General features: G+C 40.6%; 1 non-coding gene across 1 annotated transcript; it reads left to right on the top strand.

Annotated features, from left to right (window-relative positions):
• The first annotated feature begins 11,963 nt into the window (after positions 1–11,963).
• Positions 11,964–12,071, top strand: LOC130942859 (small nucleolar RNA R71). Its single transcript, XR_009071406.1, has one exon. It is a non-coding gene; the product is annotated as a small nucleolar RNA R71 (small nucleolar RNA).
• The last annotated feature ends 913 nt before the right edge of the window (positions 12,072–12,984 follow it).

Genomic DNA, 12,984 nt, shown 5'->3' with positions numbered 1-12,984 from the left:
TAGCAAACCTTTCCCATCATCTTCTCAGCAACAGACAGAGAACTCTGAGCAGAATCATTCTGGCTTAACAACCATAGTCTTTGATCTATCTATGACCACACTGAGTTTCATGAATGAAACAAGATCCTCCATTAGAAATTTGGAGGCACAAGTGGGTCAGCTGAGTAAAAAAGTTACTGAAACTCCTTCTAGTACTCTCCCAAGAAATACAGAAGAAAATCCCAAGAGAGAGTGCCAGGCCATAACCATGACCAACATGGCCGAACCTGGAGAGAGTGAGGAGGACGTGATTCCCAGTGAGAAAAACCTCATGGGATATCCTCTAAACGAAAAGGAGTTCCCTCATGAGGAACCAAAGGAATCTGAGGCTCATCTAGAGACCATAGAGATTCCACTGAACTTCCTATTACCATTCATGAGCTTTGAAGAATATTCTTCTTCTGAAGAAGATGAAGTTACTACTGAAGAGCGATCATGAAGCTGAATGCCAAATTATTTAGTAATGAGACATGGGAGGATGAACCTCCATTGCTAATAAATGAACTAAATGCCTTGGCTCAGGTGAAGATACCTCAAAAGAAACTAGATCCCGGAAGGTTCTTAATACCTTGCACCATAGGCACTATGACCTTTGAGAAGACTCTGTGTGACCTGGGGTCAGGCATAAACCTCATGTCCCTCTCTGTAATGGAGAAACTGAGAATCTTTGAGGTACAAGCTGCAAGAATCTCAATAGAGATGGCAGACAAATCAAAGAAACATGCTTATGGACTTGTAGAGGATGTCTTGGTAAAGGTTGAAGGCCTTTACATCCCTGCTGACTTCATAATCCTAGACATTGGAAAGGATGAGGATGAATCCATCATCCTTGGCAGACCCTTCCTAGCCACAGCAAAAGCTATGATTGATGTTGACAAAGGAGAGTTGGTCCTTCAAGTGAATGAGGACTACCATGTGTTCAAGGCTCAAGGATCTCCTTCTGTACACATGGAGAAGAAGCATGAAAAGCTTCTCTCAATTCAGTGTCAAACCAAGCCCCTACATTCAAACTCTAAGTTTGGTGTTGGGAGGCCATCATCATGCTCTGAGTATCTTTGAGATTCCATGAGAGCTCACTGTCAAGCTATTGACATTAAAGAAGCGCTTATTGAGATGCAACCCAATTTTTATTTATCTATGTTAAATTTCTATTTTCCATTGTTATTTTATGTTTTCTTTAGGTTGATGATCATGTGGAGTCACAAAAACAACTGCAAAAATCAAAGAAAACCCAAAAATAGCATTAAAAATAACACACCCTGGAGGAGGAGCTTACTGGCATTTAAATGCCAGTAAGGGTAGCAGAATGGGCGTTAAACGCCCAGTCTGGCACCATTCTGGGCTTTTAACGCTAGAAAAGGGCACCAGACTGACGTTTAACGCCAGAAAAGGGCACCAAGTTGGCGTTCAACGCCAGAAAGGGAAGAAAAGCTGGCGTTAAACGCCAAAAATGGGCAACAATCTGGCGTTTAATGCCAGGATTAGCACTCAGAGGACGTTTGCACGCCAGAATAGTGCAGGGATGAGAAATCCTTGACATCTCAGGATCTGTGGACCCCACAAGATCTCCACCTACCTCAACTCACTCACTCTCTTCTTCGCACATTCCAATAACACCCTTTCCCAAATATCCTTCACCAATCACCTCCACCCACTCTTCCCCAAAAACTCCACCTACCTCACCATCCAAATTCAAATCTTTTCCCTCCCAAACCCAACCCCTAATACACGAACCCTACCCTCTCTTTCCACTCCTATATAAACCCCTCATCCATCCTTCAAATTCACAAATAAAAAACACCTTTTCTCCCCCTTGGCCGAACCACTCACACCTCTCCATCTCCTCCACTTCTTCTTCTTCTCCGTCCTTCTTTCTTCTTTTGCTCAAGGACGAGCAAACTTTTTAAGTTTGGTGTGAAAAAAGCATTGCTTTTTGTGTTTCCATAACCATTTATGGCACCTAAGGCTAGAGAAACCTCTAGAAAGAGGAAAGGGAAGGTAAAAACTTCCACCTCCGAGTCATGGGAGATGGAGAAATTCATCTCAAAAGCCCATCACTAGAAAGAGGATGGAGCAAACAAGAGAGCCCACTCATGGACCTCAACAAAAGCATGAGGAATTTCCTCATCAAGAAATCCCTGAGATGCCTCAAGGGATATATTTTCTTCCACACAACTATTGGGAGCAACTAAGAATAGGAACACCAAGAGCACTTCATTATTCTCCATGAAATTAGAGAGGATCAAATAGCCATGAGGGAAACAAAGGCAAGGAAGAGACATAGAGGAGCTCAGGCGTTCCATTAGATCTTCAAGAGAAAGAACTAGCCGCCATCACTAAGGTGGACCCGTTCTTTAATTTTCTTGTTCTTATTTTTCTGTTTTTCGATTTTTATGCCTTATGTGTTATCTATGTTTGTGTCTTCATTACATGATCATTAGTGTCTAGTGTCTATGTCTTAAAGCTATGAATAATTCCATATATCTTCACCTTTCTTAAATGAAAAATGTTCCTAATTACAAAAGAACAAGAAGTACTTGGATTTCAAATTTTATCTTGAAATTAGTTTAATTATTTTGATGTGGTGGCAATACTTTTTGTTTTCTGAATGATGGCTCTTGAAAGAATGATGAACAAAGAAAAATATTGTTGATAATCTGAAAAATCGTGAAATTGATTCTTGAAGCAAGAAAAAGCAGTAAAAAAATAGCGAAAAAAAGAGAGGCAAAAAAGAAAAAGAAAGAAAAAGAAAAAGCAAATAGAAAAAGCCAATAGCCCTTAAAACCAAAAGGCAAGGGTAAAAAGGATCCAAGGCTTTGAGCATTAATGGATAGGAGGGCCCAAGGAAATACAATCCAGGCCTAAGCAGCTAAATCAAGCTGTCCCTAACCATGTGCTTGTGTCATGAAGGTCTAACTGAGAAGCTTGAGACTGAGTGGTTAAAGTCGTGATCCAAAGCAAAAAGAGTGTGCTTAAGAACTCTGGATACCTCTAATTGGAGACTTTAGCAAAGCTGAGTCACAATCTGAAAAGGTTCACCCAATTATGTGTCTGTGGCATTTATGTATCCGGTGGTAATACTGGAAGACAAAGTGCTTAGAGCCACGGCCAAGACTCATAAAGTAGCTGTGTTCAAGAATCAACATACTAAACTAGGAGAATCAATAACACTATCCAAAATTCTGAGTTCCTATAGATGCCAATCATTCTGAATTTCAAAGGATAAAGTGAGATGCCAAAACTATTCAGAAGCAAAAAAGCTACTAGCCCCTCTCATCTAATTGGGACTAAGTTTCATTGATATTGTGGAATTCATTGTATATTCTCTTCTTTTTATCCTGATTTGTTTTCAGTTGCTTGGGGATAAGCAACAACTTAAGTTTGGTGTTGTGATGAGCGGATAATTTATACGCTTTTTGGCATTGTTTTTATATAGTTTTTAGTATGTTTTATTTACTTTTTAGTATATTTTTATTAGTTTTTAAGCAAAATTCATATTTCTAGACTTTACTATGAGTTTGTGTATTTTTCTGTGATTTCAGGTATTTTCTGGCTAAAATTGAGGGACCTGAGCAAAAATCTGATTCAGAGGCTGACAAAGGACTGCTGATGTTGTTGGATTCTAACCTCCCTGCACTCGAAATGGAATTTTTGGAGCTACAGAAGTCCAAATGGCGCGCTCTTAACTGTGTTGGAAAGTAGACATCTAGGGATTTCTAGAAATATATAATAGTCTATACTTTGCCCGAGTTTAGATGACGCAAACTGGCGTTTAATGCCAGCTTTCTGCCCTATTCTGGCGTTAAACGCCAGAAACAAGTTGCAAAGCAGAGTCAAACGCCAGAAACAAGTTACAAACTGGTGTTCAACTCCAAGGAAGACCTCTACACATGAAAGCTTCAATGCTCAACCCAAGCACACATCAAGTGGGCTTGGAAGTGGATTTCTGCATCATTTACTCATTTCTGTACCCCTAGTAACTAGTCTAGTATAAATAGAACTTTTTACTATTGTATTAGAGATCTTTGGACATCCAGTCCTTAGACCTAGGTCCTTTTTCCTATTTTCAAATTCATATGCCATTGGAGGCTGGCCTCACGGCCATGCCTGGACCATCATCACTTATGTATTTTCAACGGTGGAGTTTCTACACACCATAGATTAAGGGTGTGGAGCTCTGCTGTTCCTTGAGTATTAATGCAATTACTACTATCTTCTATTCAATTCATGCTTATTCATGTTCTAAGATATTCATTCGCACTTCAACCTGATGAATATGATGATCCGTGACACTCATCAACATTCTCACTTATGAACGCGTGCCTGACAAACACTTCCGTTCTACCTGCGAATGCTAGAGTGCGTATCTCTTGGATTCCTGGTCCACGACGCATGGTTGCCTCGCCTGACAACCGAGCCTTTCATTCCGTGAGATCAGAGTCTTCGTGGTATAAGCTAGAATCCATTGGCAGTATTCTTGAGATCTGAAAAGTCTAAACCTTGTCTGTGGTATTCCGAGTAGGATCTGGGATCGGATGATTGTGACGAGCTTCAAACTCACGACTATAGGGCGTGGTGACAGACGCAAAAGGATAGTAAATCCTATTCTTACATGATCAAGAACCAACAGCTGATTAGCCATGCGGGAAACCGTAGAGGACCTTTTTCACTGAGAGGATGGGAAGTAGCCATTGACAACGGTGATGCCCTACATACAGCTTGCCATAGAAAGGAGTATGAAGGATTGGATGAAGGCAGTGGGAAAGCAGAGATTCAAGAGGAATAAAGCATCTCCATACACTTCTCTGAAATTCCCACCAATGATTTACATAAGTATCTCTATCTTTATTTTACGTTTTATTTATCTTTTAATTAGTAAAACTCCATAACCATTTGAATCCGCCTGACTGAGATTTACAAGATGACCATAGCTTGCTTTAAGCCGACAATCTCCGTGGGATCGACCCTTACTCACGTAAGGTTTATTACTTGGACGACCCAGTGCACTTGCTAGTTAGTTGTGCGAAGTTGTGAAAAAGAGTTGAGATTACAATTATGCGACCAAATTGTTGGTGCCATTGTGTATCACAATTTCGTGCACCAGTGGTTCCACCGGAGTTGGAGGTTTTGGAGGAAAGTAGATGACAGAGGGTTTCAGTGAGAGTTTAGTTAAGATTTAGAACCATAGATGGCTTATCCTATTTGTGGTTTACAATTTTATTATCTTTAAGTTTTATATTCTGATTGTCGAAGTTCTAAAATCACCTTCGACTTTTTTCCGGGGCATTATATGTTAGAGATGTGGGCACTGCTACCATGCTGAAAACCCCCAGTTCTCATCCCATATAATATTGTTGTTTTTTCAAATGTAGGACGAGAGGCACCTCAGTAAGCGTCTGGAATTCATTCAACAAGCAAAGATTGGGATTACCGTATTTTGGGTTATTGATAAACCCATATTTCCTTTCTTCCATCCACTTCTTTTCTTTTCCTCTTTCCATTTCTCTCCTTCTCCTTTCTTCTTCCCTCCTTCTACCCTTCATCCAACACTTCCAAACACCATTGATAACCATTTATTTTAGTTAGTTAATTAGTTATTAGTTAGTTAGTTAATTAGTTAGTTAGTTAGTTGCTTAGTTAGTTCTAGTTAGTTTTCATTTCATTTTTTTCTTTTTCATTATAAGTGTTGGATTGTTATCCTTGTTTACCATTAATTGCTGCTGAGTATTAAAAAGGGATGTTAACTTAACATTAGTATGTTTATAATCTTTGTAGGATTCTATGATTGAGGTTATATTTTGCTACTTGGTTTTGAGTTTTTCATGCTTACCTTTTGAAAAATACCAAGTGATGAGAATTGCCTTCGAGCTGTAACTCTTTTTGAATTGCATGATTTGGCCACTGGTGCACGAATTTGCAATCCGTACAACTAACCAGCAAGTGCACTGGGTCGTCCAAGTAATACCTTACGTGAGTAAGGGTCGATCCCACGGAGATTATTGGTTTGAAGCAAGCTATGTTTATTTTATTAATCTTAGTCAGGATATTAATTAAAATTATCAGTTGGAATTATTAGATTGGAAATATAAAAGAGAATAAAATTGTTACTTGTTGTGCAGTAATGAGAAATATGTTAGAGTTTTGGAGATGCTTTGTCCTCTGAATTTCTGCAATGTAATATTCAACTCAATTGTTTATAAAGCACGTCTACGGCAAGCTGTATGTAGGGTGTCACCATTGTCAGTGGCTACTGGTGCGCGAAATTGTGATCACTACACAACTTTGCACAACTAACCAGCAAGTGCACTGGGTCGTCCAAGTAATACCTTACGTGAGTAAGGGTCGATCCCACGGAGATTGTTGGTATGAAGCAAGCTATGGTCACCTTGTAAATCTTAGTCAGGCGGACTCAAATGGGTATAGTAATATACGAATAAAGCATAAAGATAAAGATAGAGGTACTTATGTAATTCATTGGTAGGAACTTCAGATAAGCGTATGAAGATGCCTTCCCTTCCGTCTCTCTGCTTTCCTACTGTCTTCATCCAATCCTTCTTACTCCTTTCCATGGCAAGCTTATGTAGGGTTTCACCGTTGTCAGTGGCTACCTCCCATCCTCTCAGTGAAAATGTTCCTATGCTCTGTCACAGCATATGGCTAATCAGCTGTCGGTTCTCGGTCAGGCCAGAATAGAATCCAGTGATTCTTTTGCGTCTGTCACTAACGCCCCGCCTGCTAGGAGTTTGAAGCACGTCACAGTCATTCAATCATTGAATCCTACTCAGAATACCACAGACAAGGTTAGACCTTCCGGATTCTCTTGAATGCCGCCATCTGTTCTCGCCTATACCACGAAGACTCTGATCTCACGGAATGGCTGGCTCGTTTGTCAGGCGAGCACTCGGTTGTCAGGCGATCAACCATGCATCGTGTATCAGGAATCCAAGAGATATTCACTAGAGCCTTGGTTGCTTGTAGAACAAAAGTGGTTGTCAGTCACCTTGTTCATAGGTGAGAATGATGATGAGTGTCACGGATCATCACATTCATCAAGTTGAAGAACAAGTGATATCTTGGACAAAGAACAAGCGGAATTGAATAGAAGAACAATAGTAATTGCATTAATACTCGAGGTACAGCAGAGCTCCACACCTTAATCTATGGTGTGTAGAAACTCCACCGTTGAAAATACATAAGAACAAGGTCTAGGCATGGCCGTGAGGCCAGCCTCCCAATGATCTAAGAACTAGATGTCCAAAGATGAAAATACAATAGCAAAAGGTCCTACTTATAGAAAACTAGTAGCCTAAGGTTTACAAAGATGAGTAAATGACATAAAAATCCACTTCCGGGCCCACTTGGTGTGTGCTTGGGCTGAGCAATGAAGCAATTTCGTGTAGAGACTTTTCTTGGAGTTAAACGCCAGCTTTTATGCCAGTTTGGGCGTTTAACTCCCATTTAGGTGCCAGTTCCGGCGTTTAACGCTGGAATTCCTGAGGGTGACTTTGAATGCCGGTTTGGGCCATCAAATCTTGGGCAAAGTATGGACTATCATATATTGCTGGAAAGCCCAGGATGTCTACTTTCCAACGCCGTTGAGAGCGCGCCAATTGGGCTTCTGTAGCTCCAGAAAATCCACTTCGAGTGCAGGGAGGTCAGAATCCAACAGCATTTGCAGCCCTTTTCAGTCTCTGGATCAGATTTTTGCTCAGGTCCCTCAATTTCAGCCAGAAAATACCTGAAATCACAGAAAAACACACAAACTCATAGTAAAGTCCAGAAAAGTGAATTTTAACTAAAAACTAATAAAAATATACTAAAAACTAACTAGATCATACTAAAAACATACTAAAAACAATGCCAAAAAGGGTACAAATTATCCGCTCATCACAACACCAAACTTAAATTGTTGCTTGTCCTCAAGCAACTGAAAATCAAATAAGATAAAAAGAAGAGAATATACTATAGACTCCAAATTATCAATGAAACTTAGCTCCAAATTAGATGAGCGGGACTAGTAGCTTTTTGCCTCCGAACAGTTTTGGCATCTCACTTTATCCTTTGAAATTCAGAATGATTGGCTTCTTTAGGAACTCAGAATCCAGATAGTGTTATTGATTCTCCTAGTTAAGTATGATGATTCTTGAACACAGCTACTTATTGAGTCTTGGCCGTGGCCCAAAGCACTCTGTCTTCCAGTATTACCACCGGATACATACATGCCACAGACACATAATTGGGTGAACCTTTTCAGATTGTGACTCAGCTTTGCTAGAGTCCCCAATTAGAGGTGTCCAGGGTTCTTAAGCACACTCTTTTTGCCTTGGATCACAACTTTATTTCTTTCTTTTTCTTTTCTTTTTCTTTCTCCCCTTTTTTTTTTCTTTTTCGTTTTTCTCCTTCTTTTTTTTTTTGTATTCACTGCTTTTTCTTGCTTCAAGAATCATTTTTATGATTTTTCAGATCCTCAGTAACATGTCTCCTTTTTCATCATTCTTTCAAGAGCCAACAATTTTAACATTCATGAACAACAAATTCAAAAGACATATGCACTGTTCAAGCATACATTCAAAAAACAAAAAGTATTGTCACCACATCAAACTAATTAAGCTAGTTTTAAAGATGAATTCGAAATCCTGTACTTCTTGTTCTTTTGTGATTAAAAACAGTTTTCATTTAAGAAAGGTGATGGATTCATAGGACATTCATAACTTTAAGGCATAGACACTAAGACACTAATGATCATAAGACACAAACATAGACAAACATAAGCATGAAAATTTCGAAAAACAGGAAAATAAAGAACAAGGAGATTAAAGAACGGGTCCACCTTAGTGATGGCGGCTTGTTCTTCCTCTTGAAGGTCTTATGGAGTGCTTGAGCTCCTCAATGTCTCTTCCTTGTCTTTGTTGCTCCTCTCTCATGATTCTTTGATCTTCTCTAATTTCATGGAGGAGGATGGAATGGTCTTGGTGCTCCACCCTTAGTTGTCCCATGTTGGAACTCAATTCTCCTAGGGAGGTGTTAATTTGCTCCCACTAGTCTTGTGGAGGAAAGTGCATCCCTTGAGGCATCTCAGGGATCTCATGATGAGAGGGGTCTCTTGTTTGCTCCATCCTTTTCTTAGTGATGGGCTTGTGGTCATGCCTTCTCAGTTGAACCGGCTTCCCTCTTGAATCTCTCTTTCATTGAACGCCCTCTTCATAAATGTCTATGAGGACTTGGTCCAACCTTTGATCAAAGTTGACCCTTCTTCATGGCCACAACTTCATAGAAGTGGTCTTGATGCACCCTTGAGATGAATCTCTCCATCTCCCATGACTCGGAGGAGGAGGCTTTTGCCTTCCCTTTCCTCTTTCTAGAGGTTTCTCCGGCCTTGGATGCCATAAATGGTTATGGAAAAACAAAAAGCAATGCTTTTACCACACCAAACTTAAAAGGTTTGCTCGTCCTCGAGCAAAAGAAGAAAGAAGAGAGTAGAAGAAGAAGAAATGAGGAAGAAGGGGATGGCTTTGTATTCGGCCAAAGAGGGGGAGAAGTGGTGTTTAGGTTGTGTGAAAATGAAGGGGTGAAGAAGGGTTTATATAGGAGAGGGGGGAGATGGGGTTCGGCCATTATGGGTGGGTTTGGGAGGGAAAGTGGTTTGAATTTGAAGGGTGAGGTTGGTGGGGTTTTATGAAGGGTGGATGTGAGTGGTGAAGAGAAAGATGGGATTTGATAGGTTAGGGGTTTTTGGGGAAGAGGTATTGAGGTGATTGGTGAATGGGTGAAGAAGAGAGAGAGAGTGGTGGGGTTGGTGGGGATCCTGTGGGGTCCACAGATCCTGTGGTGTCAAGGAAAAGTCATCCCTGCACCAAATGGCATTCAAAATCACGTTTTGAGCCATTTCTGGCGTTAAACGCCGGGCTGGTGCCCATTCCTAGCGTTTAACGCCAGGTTCTTGCCCTTTTCTGGCGTTTAACGCCAGTCTGGTGCCCCATTCTGGCGTTAAACGCCCAACTGCTAGCCTCACTGGCGTTTAAACGCTAGTGGGTTCTTCCTCCAGGGTGTGCTGTTTTTCTTCCTGTTTTTCATTCTGTTTTTGCTTTTTTAATGGATTTTGTGACTTCTTATGATCATCAACCTACAAAAAAAAAATAAAATAACAAAAGAAAATATATAAAATATAATCATTGGGTTGCCTCCCAACAAGCGCTTCTTTAATGTCAGTAGCTTGACAGAGGGCTCTCATGGAGCCTCACAGATACTCAGAGCAATGTTGGAACCTCCCAACACCAAACTTAGAGTTTGAATGTGGGGGTTCAACACCAAACTTAGAGTTTGGTTGTGGCCTCCCAACACCAAACTTAGAGTTTGACTGTGGGGGCTCTGTTTGTCTCTGATTTGAGAGAAGCTCTTTATGCTTCTTCTCCAAGATGACAGAGGGGTATCCTTGAGCCTTAAACACAAAGGATTCTTCATTCACTTGAATGATCAGTTCACCTCCATCAACATCAATCACAGCCTTTGCTGTGGCTAGGAAGGGTCTGCCAAGGATGATGGATTCATCCATGCACTTCCCAGTCTCTAGGACTATGAAATCAGTAGGGATGTAATGGTCTTCAACTTTACCAAAACATTCTCTACAAGTCCATGAGCTTGTTTCTTGAGTTGTCTGCCATCTCTAGTGAGATTCTTGCAGCTTGTACCTCAAAGATCCCTAGCTTCTCCATTACAGAGAGAGGCATGAGGTTTACACTTGACCCTAAGTCACACAGAGCCTTCTTGAAGGTCATGGTGCCTATGGTACAAGGTATGGAAAACTTCCCAGGATCTTGTCTCTTTTGAGGTAATTTCTGCCTAGACAAGTCATCCAGTTCTTTGGTGAGCAAAGGAGGTTCATTCTCCCAAGTCTCATTTCCAAATAACTTGTCATTTAGCTTCATGATTGCTCCAAGGTATTTAGCAACTTGCTCTTCAGTGACATACTCATCCTCTTCAGAGGAAGAATACTCATCAGAGCTCATGAAAGGCAGAAGTAAGTTCAATGGAATCTCTATGGTCTCATTTTGAGCCTCAGATTCCCATGGTTCCTCATTGAGGAACTCAGTGGAGGTCTGTGTACGCCTATTGAGGTCTTCCTCAGTGGCGTTCACTGCCTCTCCTTCCTCTCCAAATTCGGCCATGTTGATGGCCTTGCACTCTCCTTTTGGATTTTCTTCTGTGTTGCTTGGGAGAGTACTAGGAGGGAGTTCAGTAACTTTCTTGCTCAGCTGTCCCACTTGTGCCTCCAAATTCCTAATGGAGGACCTTGTTTCAGTCATGAAACTTTGAGTGGTTTTAATTAGATCAGAGACCATGGTTGCTAAGTCAGAGGGGCTCTGCTTAGAATTCTCTGTCTGTTGCTGAGAAGATGATGGAAAAGGCTTGCCATTGCTAAACCTGTTTCTTCCACCATTATTGTTATTGAAACCTTGTTGAGGTTTCTCTTGATTCTTCCATGAGAGATTTGGATGATTTCTCCATGATGAATTATAGGTGTTTCCATAGGGTTCTCCTAGGTAATTCACCTCTTCCATTGAAGGGTTCTCAGGATCATAGGCTTCTTCCTCAGATGAAGCATCCTTAGTACTGCTTGGTGCATTTTGCATTCCAGACAGACTTTGAGAAATCAAATTGACTTGTTGAGTCAATATCTTGTTCTGAGCCAATATGGCATTCAGAGCATCAATCTCAAGAACTCCTTTCTTCTGACTTGTCCCATTGTTCACAGGATTTCTTTCAGAAGTGTACATGAATTGGTTATTTGCAACCATTTCAATTAGCTCTTGGGCTTCTGTAGGCGTCTTCTTCAGATGAAGAGATCCTCCAGCAGAGCTATCCAAAGACATCTTGGATAGTTCAGAGAGACCATCATAGAAAATACCTATGATGCTCCATTCAGAAAGCATGTCAGAAGGACACTTTCTGGTCAATTGTTTGTATCTTTCCCAAGCTTCATAGAGGGATTCACCATCCTTCTGTCTGAAGGTTTGGACTTCCACTCTAAGCTTACTCAATTTTTGAGGTGGAAAGAACTTTGCCAAGAAGGCATTGACTAGCTTTTCCCAAGAGTCCAGGCTTTCTTTAGGTTGAGAGTCCAACCATATTCTAGCTCTGTCTCTTACAGCAAAAGGGAACAGCATCAGTCTGTAGACCTCAGGGTCAACCCCATTAGTCTTGACTGTGTCACAGATTTGCAAGAATTCAGCTAAGAACTGATGAGGATCTTCCAATGGAAGTCCATGGAACTTGCAATTCTGTTGCATTAGAGAAACTAATTGAGGCTTAAGCTCAAAGTTGTTTGCTCCAATGGCAGGGATTGAGATGCTTCTCCCATAGAAGTCGGGAGTAGGTGCAGTAAAGTCAACCAGCACCTTCCTTGCATTGTTGGCATTGTTGTTGTTTTCGGCTGCCATGGGTTTTTCTTCTTTGAAGAATTCGGTCAGGTCCTCAACAGAGAGTTGTGCCTTAGCTTCTCTTAGCTTCCGCTTCAAGGTCCTTTCAGGTTCAGGGTCAGCTTCAACAAGAATGCCTTTGTCTCTGCTCCTGCTCATATGAAAGAGAAGAGAACAAGAAAACGTAGAATCCTCTATGTCACAGTATAGAGATTCCTTGAGGTGTCAGAGGAAAAGAAAAATAGAAGAAGGAGGTAGAAGAATTCGAACTTTAATCAGATAGAGTTCGAATTGTGCATTGAGAAGGAGTAGTACTCCATAAATAAAAGGATGTGGGAAGAGGGGAAGAGAATTTTTGAAAATTAATTAAAAAGTTTTTAAAATCATTTTGAAAAATTGATTGATAATTTTCGAAAACTCACAGTGGAAAAGGAATCAAGTGATTTTTGAAAAAGATTTTGAAATTAGAAGTCAAAAAGATTTGATTGAAAACTATTTTGAAAAAGATGAGGTTAAGAAGATATGATTG

The sequence above is a fragment of the Arachis stenosperma genome, chromosome 7, assembly GCF_014773155.1.
Source record: "Arachis stenosperma cultivar V10309 chromosome 7, arast.V10309.gnm1.PFL2, whole genome shotgun sequence".
Lineage (NCBI taxonomy): Eukaryota > Viridiplantae > Streptophyta > Magnoliopsida > Fabales > Fabaceae > Arachis > Arachis stenosperma.
Note: the sequence above shows the minus strand (reverse complement) of the source record. Positions and strands in the feature narration are given on the sequence as shown.